We start from the raw sequence: 10,303 nt of genomic DNA, 5'->3' as shown, positions 1-10,303 counted from the left end.
GAGTGAAAAAAAAAAAGTGGGCAAATTCTGGAGGAAAGAAAAAAATTGAAGAAAATATAGAACATGAAAATTGAAGAAATATAGAACATGTTTACTTTTTTTTTTTTTAATGGCTTTTAACTTATGAGCAGGATGAAGATGGCACCAAGTAACATGACTAAAAGTTTGACATAAAAACCTACATATTTCTGGCCAGGAAAAAAAGAACAAAGTTTGTAACAACCACAGATACTACAGAGTAAGGAGCTAAGTCTCAGAAAAACAACCAGAAGGCATGAGCACTGTGTTATTACAAATTCCTGCCAAAGTCTCTGGCTGCCCCATGAATGCATGCATAGAACAGATTAAAGCAGTGCAGCTAAGTTAAAAGAACTGAAATATTATTTGATCTTCCACCAAAAAGCAAATGTTAAGTTTGAGTCCAAGCAAGTAAATTTTCTTTTTTTTTTTTTAAGATTCTTTTTTTTTTTTTTTTAATTTTTATTTATTTATGATAGTCACAGAGAGAGAGAGAGAGAGGCAGAGACATAGGCAGAGGGAGAAGCAGTCTCCATGCACCGGGAGCCTGATGTGGGATTCGATCCCGGGTCTCCAGGATCACGCCCTGGGCCAAAGGCAGGCGCCAAACCGCTGCGCCACCCAGGGATCCCAACAAGTAAATTTTCTGATAAAAATCTCATAGCAGGAATATAGCAGGACTGAGAGTTTCCACAAAATAATTTTCACCATGACTAGGATAAAATTCAAAATTAGACAACAGGCAAAGGAGAATGTTTGACCCATTTTTAAGAGAACTGACGAGCAACCAACACCATTGGTGAGTTGACCTAAATATTGCAATTAGTAGACAGGAATTTTTAAAAAGCAGTTATAACTACGCTCAAGGAAGTAAGAGAAGAATATGTTTCCAATAAGTGAAAAGATAGGAAATCTCAACAGAGAAACATAAATAGTAAAAAGAACCAAGTGAAAACACTAAAACTCAAAAATACAATTCCTGAAATTATAAATTTATTCTATTGGCCTAACAGAATAGAAATGATGGAGAAAATACTCAGTAACTTGATGATAGTTCAATGTAGATGTGCAGAACAGAGGGGGAAAAAGATTAGAAAAAACTGAACAGACCTTCCAGGGCCTCAGGACAATATTAAACGTCTAACAGAGGGACGCCTGGGTGGCTCAGTGGGTTAAGCAGCTGCCTTCGGCTGCGGTCATGATCCAAGGTCCTGGAATGGAGTCCCACCCACATCCGGCTCCCTGCTTAGTGGGGGAGTCTGCTTCTCCCACTTCCCTCTGCCTGCCACTTGCACTGCTTGTGCTCTCTCTTTGTCAAATAAATAAAATCTTTTAATGAATAAATAAATAAATACCTAACAGATATGGATAAAATTCAAGAAGGAGAGGTAAGTGTATATAAGGCATACAACATATTTGAAGAAGCAATGCCCCCAAACTTCTCAAATTTGATGGAAGACCTAAATTTTCAAAATCAGGAAGTATATTAAAACCCAAAATAGGACATATACCAAGAAAACCATGACAAGGCACACTATACTTAAACTGTTAGGTAGAAGCTAGATATTAGCAGTGGAGGGAACACCCCCAGGTAGAGTCCTAAGTCCTTGAGCAACAGAATGATAGACATGAGCTGGAGGCAAGGACAATAATAAATAAGCCACACATTAAAAGCCTGTGGGCACAACATCTTGACTTTGTGGCTTCCAAGACCTCAGAGCTGACAGATTAAGAGCCACAAGTACAGAGTACTCTCCTCTTCCACCTCTGCCCCAGGTAACCCCTAGATTCATTGTAATACATTTGAACTGCAGGCACAGCTTCCCCACCCCACCCCACCCCACCCCACCCCCTAGCCATGGAGAATGGCTGCCAAAAGGATCTGGTATAAATCTTGTAGGGTCAAAAACTATGCCTTCCCAACCTGTGGGAGGAATCTCCTAAATGATTAGAAGCAGCCCCCATTAGAAACCACCCCACTGTACTTCATGGTTTCTCCCAGCCCAGAGAGACTCAATAATATCCAACCCTAAAATAACCTAGGGGCCAGTTCCACCTCCCAGAACCTGTCTGCTCTCCCACCCTGAGTGTACTTTTGCTTTATCAACTGCTTTGTGTTTGCTACTTTCTGGCTGTCGTTCTTCTAGTGTGGACCCCCGCTTAAATCTTCTCATGTGGAATCCAAAGACTGAGACCTCCATTTGCACAAGGCAGACTCTCCCACCAGTAACAAAACTGTTGATAACTAGAGTTAAAATTATAAAAGCAACCAGGAGAAAATGACACATTGCACACAGAAGAATGAATCAAAATTTATCAAACTATGACAATAAAGGCTGTGGGACATTGTCCTTTAACTGCTGACAGAGAAACACACCCAATTAAGAATCTAGTGAAAATATTCCTCAAATATGAAAATGAAACAAGAACATTATCATATTTTTAAAAAATACTAAGAGAATTTATTTCCAGTAGGACCCTTCTCCAAGAAATTCCTTAAAATTTTATTCAGATTGAAGGAAATGATATCAGATTGAAACTTGAATCCTCAGAAAGGAGTAAAGAGCATCAGAGATGCCAACTTTCTGGGTAAATATAAAACTATCCTTGTAAATATATTTGTATAAACCTATAACGCCAATTTCCTATCACGATATAGATGATCATACTCCACAGAAATTCCACCATGCTGCTTCTGTGTCAACTCTCCCTCCCAGGAGAAAACCAATGTTCTGGGGGTTTCCCATCCTAGATAAGTCTTGCTAATTAATTGTATCTGCTCTAAAATTCCATTAAATTCAGGATAATATCTTGAAACACATTTAAGAAAAAATAGTTGTGAAAACCTTTTGATTTGCAAGCCTGGAGTATATCCAGTCTACACTTACGTAGTCAATTCCTTCTTCAAATGCCCTATATTCTCTTTAAATCTTATCCCCTAGATAGAGTTTCCCTGGGTATCCTGATAAGGCATTGTTGTATAGAAAAGAAAGCCACCCTGTTTCTGAACTTCAGGTAAAGTGGAAAGAAAAAACTCTAGTCTTCCCACAGATAAAGTGGTGAGACCCACCTCCATTCCCAAGTTATAGCCTTGAAAGGAAAGAGCCCTTAGAGAGGATAAAGTTGAAGATACAGACAAAAGAAGGTTAATAGAGCAAGCTCCTTCCTGGAGAAGGTGGGAGAAGATGGTGTCAAAGGACAGAGTGGCCATAAACATTAGAAAGGACATCTTATCTCTTGAGACTGGAAGAAAAAACCTTTAAAAACCTTTAAAGTGAAAAAAATAATAATAATAAAATAAAATAAAAAAACTTTAAAATAATGGGTTCAGGAAACTAAGAGATATCTACTTTGATTAATTGACAATTACAGCAATCAAAACAACTGACCCAGGAGATCCAATGAACCCAGGCATTAATTTATAGAAGGAGTTGTGATTTGAAGGTCAAAACAATTAAACTCTGTACACTTAATAAAACAAAGTGGCACAAGCACAATAAAACTACTATAAAATAATGGGGCTTTTTGTTTGGTTGTTTTGACAGATTTTATTTATTTATTTCAGAGAGAGAGAACACACAAGCATGAGCTGCATGGAACGTGCTGAGTCGGGAGGCAGAGAAGCAGACTCCCTGTTGAGCAGAGAGCCTGATGAGGGCCTTGATCTCAGGACCCCAGGATCATGACCTGAGCTGAAAGCAGAGGCTTAACCACCTGGGCCACCCTGGCACCTCTGTATTTCACTCTTTAAAGCAAAATTTCAATTAGATCTAGATTCAAATATAGAGAATAAACCATATAAATACCAGAATTAAATAACTACTCTGATATAGTACAACTCATTGCACATTTTTAAGACTAAAAAATATGTCCTGATGAGACTACACATCATTTTTAAGAAAAACTCCAACATTTTACATTTGCCTTCTTCTTGCATACTTGCTTTGCTATCTCATTTTTGTCTTTCCAGATTACCAATAGTTAGTAGACTTTGCTGAGATGGTAGGGACAGTCTCTAAACTACAGAGGTTTAAACCTGACCTATGAATTAAAATTGGAAATAAACTGCCAAAGTTAGCCAGAGTAGCTATTTATGGAGTGTTTTAGCCCTCACAGTCCTTACTAAGGGACCTGCTACATATTTTAACTATTGAAGCTTTGGGAGCCACAGTGCAGTTGACTTTGAACAACATGGAGTTAGGTGCGCTGATTCCTGCGGAATTAGAAATCAGGATATAACCTGTGATTCCCCCCAAATGTAGCTACTGTTCATAGGAAGCCTTACTGGAAACAGAAAAAAAATCAATTGACATATATATTGTGTATTAGATGCATTACATAATGTATTCTTAAAATAAAGCTAGAGAAAAGAAAATTTTATTAAGGAAATCATAAAGAAAATACATTTATGGTACTGAAAAAATCCATGTATAAATGGCATAATTCAAACCATTTTGTTCAAAAATCAACTGTATATTGTAATTCCATCAAAATACTCCAAAGTTCATTTCCTTTCATTCATCCAATCTTACTTTCTTCTCACTGAGGAAAGAAACTATATTAGAGGTAAAAACAGGAACTGCGCAGGCATTTTTTGCTCTGAGGCAGTTTTGCTCCTAAGAGCCACATTTGAGTGTCAAGAACCCCTCTTTCTGAGCTTCTCCACTCATCTACTCCACTATGTCTTGGGTCTTCCTTTCCATACTCCTCATTCTGGAATATTGGAATCAAAAAGAATATTTCAGATGGCCACCTGGTCTGTTCCTGACCAAACCAAATATTATGCCATTCCCTTTGTCCTTTCCTTCCAATTTATGTAACCATAAAAATAATAAAACCAAAGTTCTATTTCAGTAAGTAGCTCACAAAGCAATTGACTCAGCTCCATACATCTTGCCTTCTTTCCGTAACACCTTTAGGAATTATTTTAAAAAAGGAAAAATGCTAGGGAACATTCATACATTCTGTGGACTGAATCTTATTTCAGAAAAAAATAAGTTACAGCAAACATGACTGGTGGGTGGGATAACAGAATCAGGAGCTACTACCTCAGGTACCCTTTGGAATTAATTTTACCATTTTATAAAACACAACTAGATATTGCTTTTCACCTGTACTTCCTGAAATCCCTAGAGCAGTGTACCAGCAGCACTTAATTATTATCAACCTATGTATAGGCAGCTCTTGTATTTATTTTTTCTCTGCTCAACTTCAGGAACCTGACTAAAAAAGATCGAGTACAGCCTCTCTCCCGGCCACTGAAAGCAAGAGGATTCTCACCATCTACTACACACATCACCTTGATAATTTCTCCCTCTGTCCTTGACTCTGGGCATTTTATGATGCTTTGTTAGAGAAGAGACATAAAGCCTATGTGTTAATTGCTTTAAAATTCTGAGATAAGAATCCTGCTCAATATGTGTTGACTCACAAAGCACATTGTGTGCTGTCCCAGGACAGCGGCTCGGAGGTACACCTAGGTCAGAGACTGCGTTTATAATGATCAGTTCTTCAATCCTGGCCTTGACTTGCTCCCCAGTGAACTCTGCTCAAAAGTGAACTTAAAAATTGCCTTACATGCTTTAAGTAGATAAGGGTCTGAGCAGATCTTTGTCTTAAGATCTTTTTCACGGTTACTTCCTGAGGATCTGTTTCCAGAAGATAGTGTTTAGTCTGGAGAATAGTTATGATGTCACAGGTGAATATTCTGGCCTAAAGGTCCTCTAGGCTATAGTTTAAGGACAGTAACTAAAGCAGCATGGAGTCCTCCTAGTTTTCCAAGGTCAAGGCACATGAGGTGGAGAAGCAGAAAGGTCTGGCTGGATGTCACATACAATTAGAAAAGGGAAGTTTACCTGAAGTCTCTGGCCTGGAAGCCAATGGCATACACGGTCAAAGGTTAGGATTATTACCCAGGGCCAACTTCTCGGCCATGCAACCATGCACTAACACAGACCCATGTTCAAAAGCACACCCACACTTGGCTTCATGCCCTGCAATCACCCTCTTAAATTCTTGCTAATTTCTGAATAAAGATTTGCATTTTCATTTTGCACTGGGCCCGTTTTGCAAATGACACTGCAAATAATTTTGCAAATCATTCAGTCAGTCCTGTTGTCGCTTTTTCTTCTTTGTATATATCATGAGGCAAGAAAAAAGAAAAGAAAAGGAAGAGTCAGTTAAAGCCAAAGTGGCTGATAATAAATTTTGGCCGTGGGATTTCTGAGATTCTTCTCTCCATCTCTAGCCCCCTTTGCCAGACTAAGCCATTCAGCACATTTTAAAATTATGCCATCTGACGCCTCAATTACCATCTGCTCTGATTTCAAATAAGAAGCTGAATTATAGTAAAATATATACCCATGCCTTTTTTTCATGCTTTTTGGAAAGATCCATTTTAGGGAATAGAACTATAGGGGAGGAATACGCTATAGTGGGAGGTCCTTGGAGGCAGACTGGCAAAGAGAAAATAAGTGAAGGTCCCTCTCCAGGAAGAAATGAAATGAGATCTCTGGCACTCCAGAAGATGTAAAAGCAAAAATAAGATGACATCTCCAAAAAATGATCCAGTTCCCCTCCTACTGGCAGAATCAGCCCAGTTCCATGATACAGAATCATGACAAGGGGACACTGAATTACAAAACCCATACGGCATCTCAGAAGATAATTAAGACTATAGCCTCAACAAATAAGGTTTGCTTTTTGTCAACACAGAGAGGAGATAGCCAGTTAGCAAATCCAGTTCTGTTTTTTTTTTTTTCTCTCTCTAAAATTTAGCATTTGTCACAGGCAAGGGTGAGCCTAGGAGAGAGACAGAGAGAGAGAGAAAGAGAGAAGGAGCGACTGACCCCTGCGAAGAAGATTCAGAGTATATGTTAATGTAGGGGCCAAAAGTTTTTCCCCTCTGCCCTTCTAGGTTCTTTGGTTGGTCTAATAATTAAACTGATAGAAGGCAAATAATAATGATAGATAGATAGATAGATAGATAGATAGATAGATAGATAGATAGATAGATATAGATAGACAGACTAACAGAAGAAAAATAAACAAAAGTGAATAACATGTATCCAAGGGAGAGACCCAGAAAAACTGACTTACTCTCCAAACTGCCTGAAGCCACCACCTTAAATACCAAAAAGCTAAATACAAATAGCTAAAGACAAAAGTTGCTGGGGTAGGGAAGGGGGGAGGATTGCCGGGAGAAGCACAATAAACAAGTAAGTATATGCTTGTTGTGCAGATTTAAGTCCTTCTCCATTGATAAAATTTTCTGGAGATTTAGAGTCATCTCTCTCTTTCTCTGTACAGTGAGGAAGACACCCTTACAAATAGAGATTTCTTTTATACCCGTTAATGTCTCTCACAAAAGGTTAACTTTCCTCTTCGGTTTTTAGAGATTCTCCTATGTTTGCCATTTTTCAATAATAATCAGCCTAATACTTACGCCAAAGAGACATATTTTGAAGTGGCAAATTTTGCTCCCTTACATTGGGTACATATAGGGGATGGTGAGGGGAGATGGGAGTCACGTCTGCTGGGGATGATGAAAAAAGTTAGGAGGATAAATATAGAAGCAAGTAAGTGGGGCCCCAGTATCTTGGTGCTAGGAAAAAAACAGCACTCCTCTATCTGCAGGTGATGTGAATGAGCTCCATCGTCTCAGGTGATCCAGGAACTCTCATGACTTCCATTTCCAGACTACATTAAAGTTTGATATATGCTACGTAATATTTCTCTAATTAAACTTCTTAATTAAACTTTATAGCAAAACACTTGTCTTTTATTTCAGAAATCCCCAGGAGTGCTGGAAAAGGGAAATACACCACTAGGAATTATTCCATAAAAGTAATTACCTGAAGGAATTCATTCAGAAACGAGTGTACTGATTCAGGTATTACACATGCAATTGGTTGTATTTGAAAAATCTTAATGCAAACAAAATATTTTTATTCTCTGCGGATGGTATCGGCTCTAAAAAGGAAGTCATTTCCACGTTGAAATGATAACTGTAGAGGTTACAAAAGTGGAAAAAGCATCAGACTGGGAATATTGATTCTGCATATAATTCCATTTCTGTTACAACTCAACTATCGGACATTGGCCAGTCATTACCTGCGTAATCTTCATCAGTTGAAAAAGGAAATGTTTAGAGCAGTGGGTTATCAAACCCAGCAACATCAGCACCACTGGGAACTTAGAAATGCAAATTCCCAAGCTCTATCCAAAGACCTACTGAGTCAGAAACCCTGGGGCCTAGCAACCAGCGTTTTAACAAGACTTCCAAGTCATTCTGATACATGCTAAAAATTGAAAGCTACTGAATTAGATGAACTCCACCTTTCCCGACAGCTCAAAAATTCTACAGCGCTGACATCATCTATCTAATTATCACATACTCAATAGGTAAATTATTACCACTTGGCCAATGAGCAAGAAAAGAGTCTAGTAGCTGTGGTGAAAATCATCACCAAGATTCTTCTTCAAGGACGGACTGTTCCTCCATCTCTTAGCAACTTCATGGTTTTCCTCAGCTCAGAGAGCCCTTTGTCCAAGGACACATTCTTTCTAGGGAAGCCCACATCAAGTAATGAATCACAAAAGGGCTTAATGGCCTGCCTCCACCCTAGGACAACTCTTCTAGGTATGTATGTTCCAGAATTCCCCATGAGATTGGCCTAAGCCTTTGTCAGGCCTACATCTCAGTTCAATTTCTCTCAGCCCAATCCTGTTTGCTTTCCCTTCCTTTTGCATATATTGATTCCTAAATATCCTGCACACCAAACTTCGCAGTGCCTGCTTTGGAAAAACCCATTTTTAAACAGTGGCTGAATACAAGCTAAAGGCCAGGAATTGGTGGAGCCTGTTTTCAAGTCTAGAAAGATGGACTCTAAGCCTTAGGCTCTTACTATTAATTTGTCACCCAGTTGGGCTTGTAAATTAGTGGTTCAAGTATTTGAACATGAGACCTTAGAAATAATTGGATTTTATAAATGAGGAAACTAAGTTTAGATGGGATTGCACCATTTTGCCCCTGGTTGGTACTGAACAAACACTTGATCTACTGACTCCCAGTGTTCTACTGTGTCCTGTTACCTCCCACCTTAAGAAAAATATTCATATATTATAATACCAGTGAGATAAGATCTTTAGGTAAATTATAACTATAGTGGGGAACATTTACCATAAAGCCTAGGAGAACTAACAGCTGATAACACAGAAATACAAAAGATCGTAAGAGACAGCAATCAATAATTGTATCCCAGTAAAGTGAATAACCTAGAAAAAGTGCATAAATTGTTAGAAACATAAAACCTAGCAAGATTATATCATGAAGAAACAGAAAATCTGAACTGACCAATAAAAGTAATGAGACTGAATCAGTAATCAAAAGCCTTCTTTTCCAAAGAAAAGCCAGATGGCTTCACTAGTGAATTCTACCAAATATTTAAAGAACTAATACTAATCCTTCTCAAAGTCTTCCAAAAAATAGAAGAGGAGGAAACACTGCCAAACTCTTATTTGAGGCCAGCATTACCCTGATACCAAAGCCAGATAAAGATCCCACAAGAAAAAATTACAAAAAACAAAAAGCAAATTACAGGTCCAAATCCCTTATAAAAATAGATATAAAAAGCATGAACAAAGTATTTGTAAACCAATCCCAACAGTGCATTAAAAGGATATATGCCACAGTCAAGTGGGGTTCATCTCTAGGTTGCAAAGAGATCAATTAATGTTATTCACCATAGTAACAAAATGAAGGATAAAAATCACATAATTATCTGGATGCAGAAAAAGCATTTGAAAAAATTCAACACTCTTTTGGGGTGTTTAGGTGGCTTAGTTGGTTAAGCTTCTCTTGATTTCAGCTCAGGTCATGCTCTTAGTGTTGTGAGATTGAGATTTGCATCAGGCTCTGTGCCACTAAGCTTGGAGCCTGCTTAAGACTCGCTCTCTCTCTCTCTCTCTCTCTCCATCTGTGCCTCCCTTATCTCTAAAGAAATTCAACACCCTTTCAGGATAACATTTTTAAACTTGGTACAGAAGAAATTTAGATCAACATTAAAAGGCCATATATGACACATCTATAGCTAACATCAAAAACTGAATCTTTAAAGAAAACAAAACAAAAACTGAATCTTTTTGCCTAAGTTCAGATTGCTGTAACAAATCCCATAGTGGCCTAAACCACAGAAATTTATTTTTCACGGTTCTGGATACGGGAAGTCTAACATCAAGATGGCAACTGATTTGATTCCTAGTAAGGGCCTTTTTCCTGGTTTGT

This window comes from Canis lupus, chromosome 13 (genome assembly GCF_048164855.1).
Source record: "Canis lupus baileyi chromosome 13, mCanLup2.hap1, whole genome shotgun sequence".
Taxonomy (NCBI): Eukaryota; Metazoa; Chordata; class Mammalia; order Carnivora; family Canidae; genus Canis; species Canis lupus.
Note: the sequence above shows the minus strand (reverse complement) of the source record.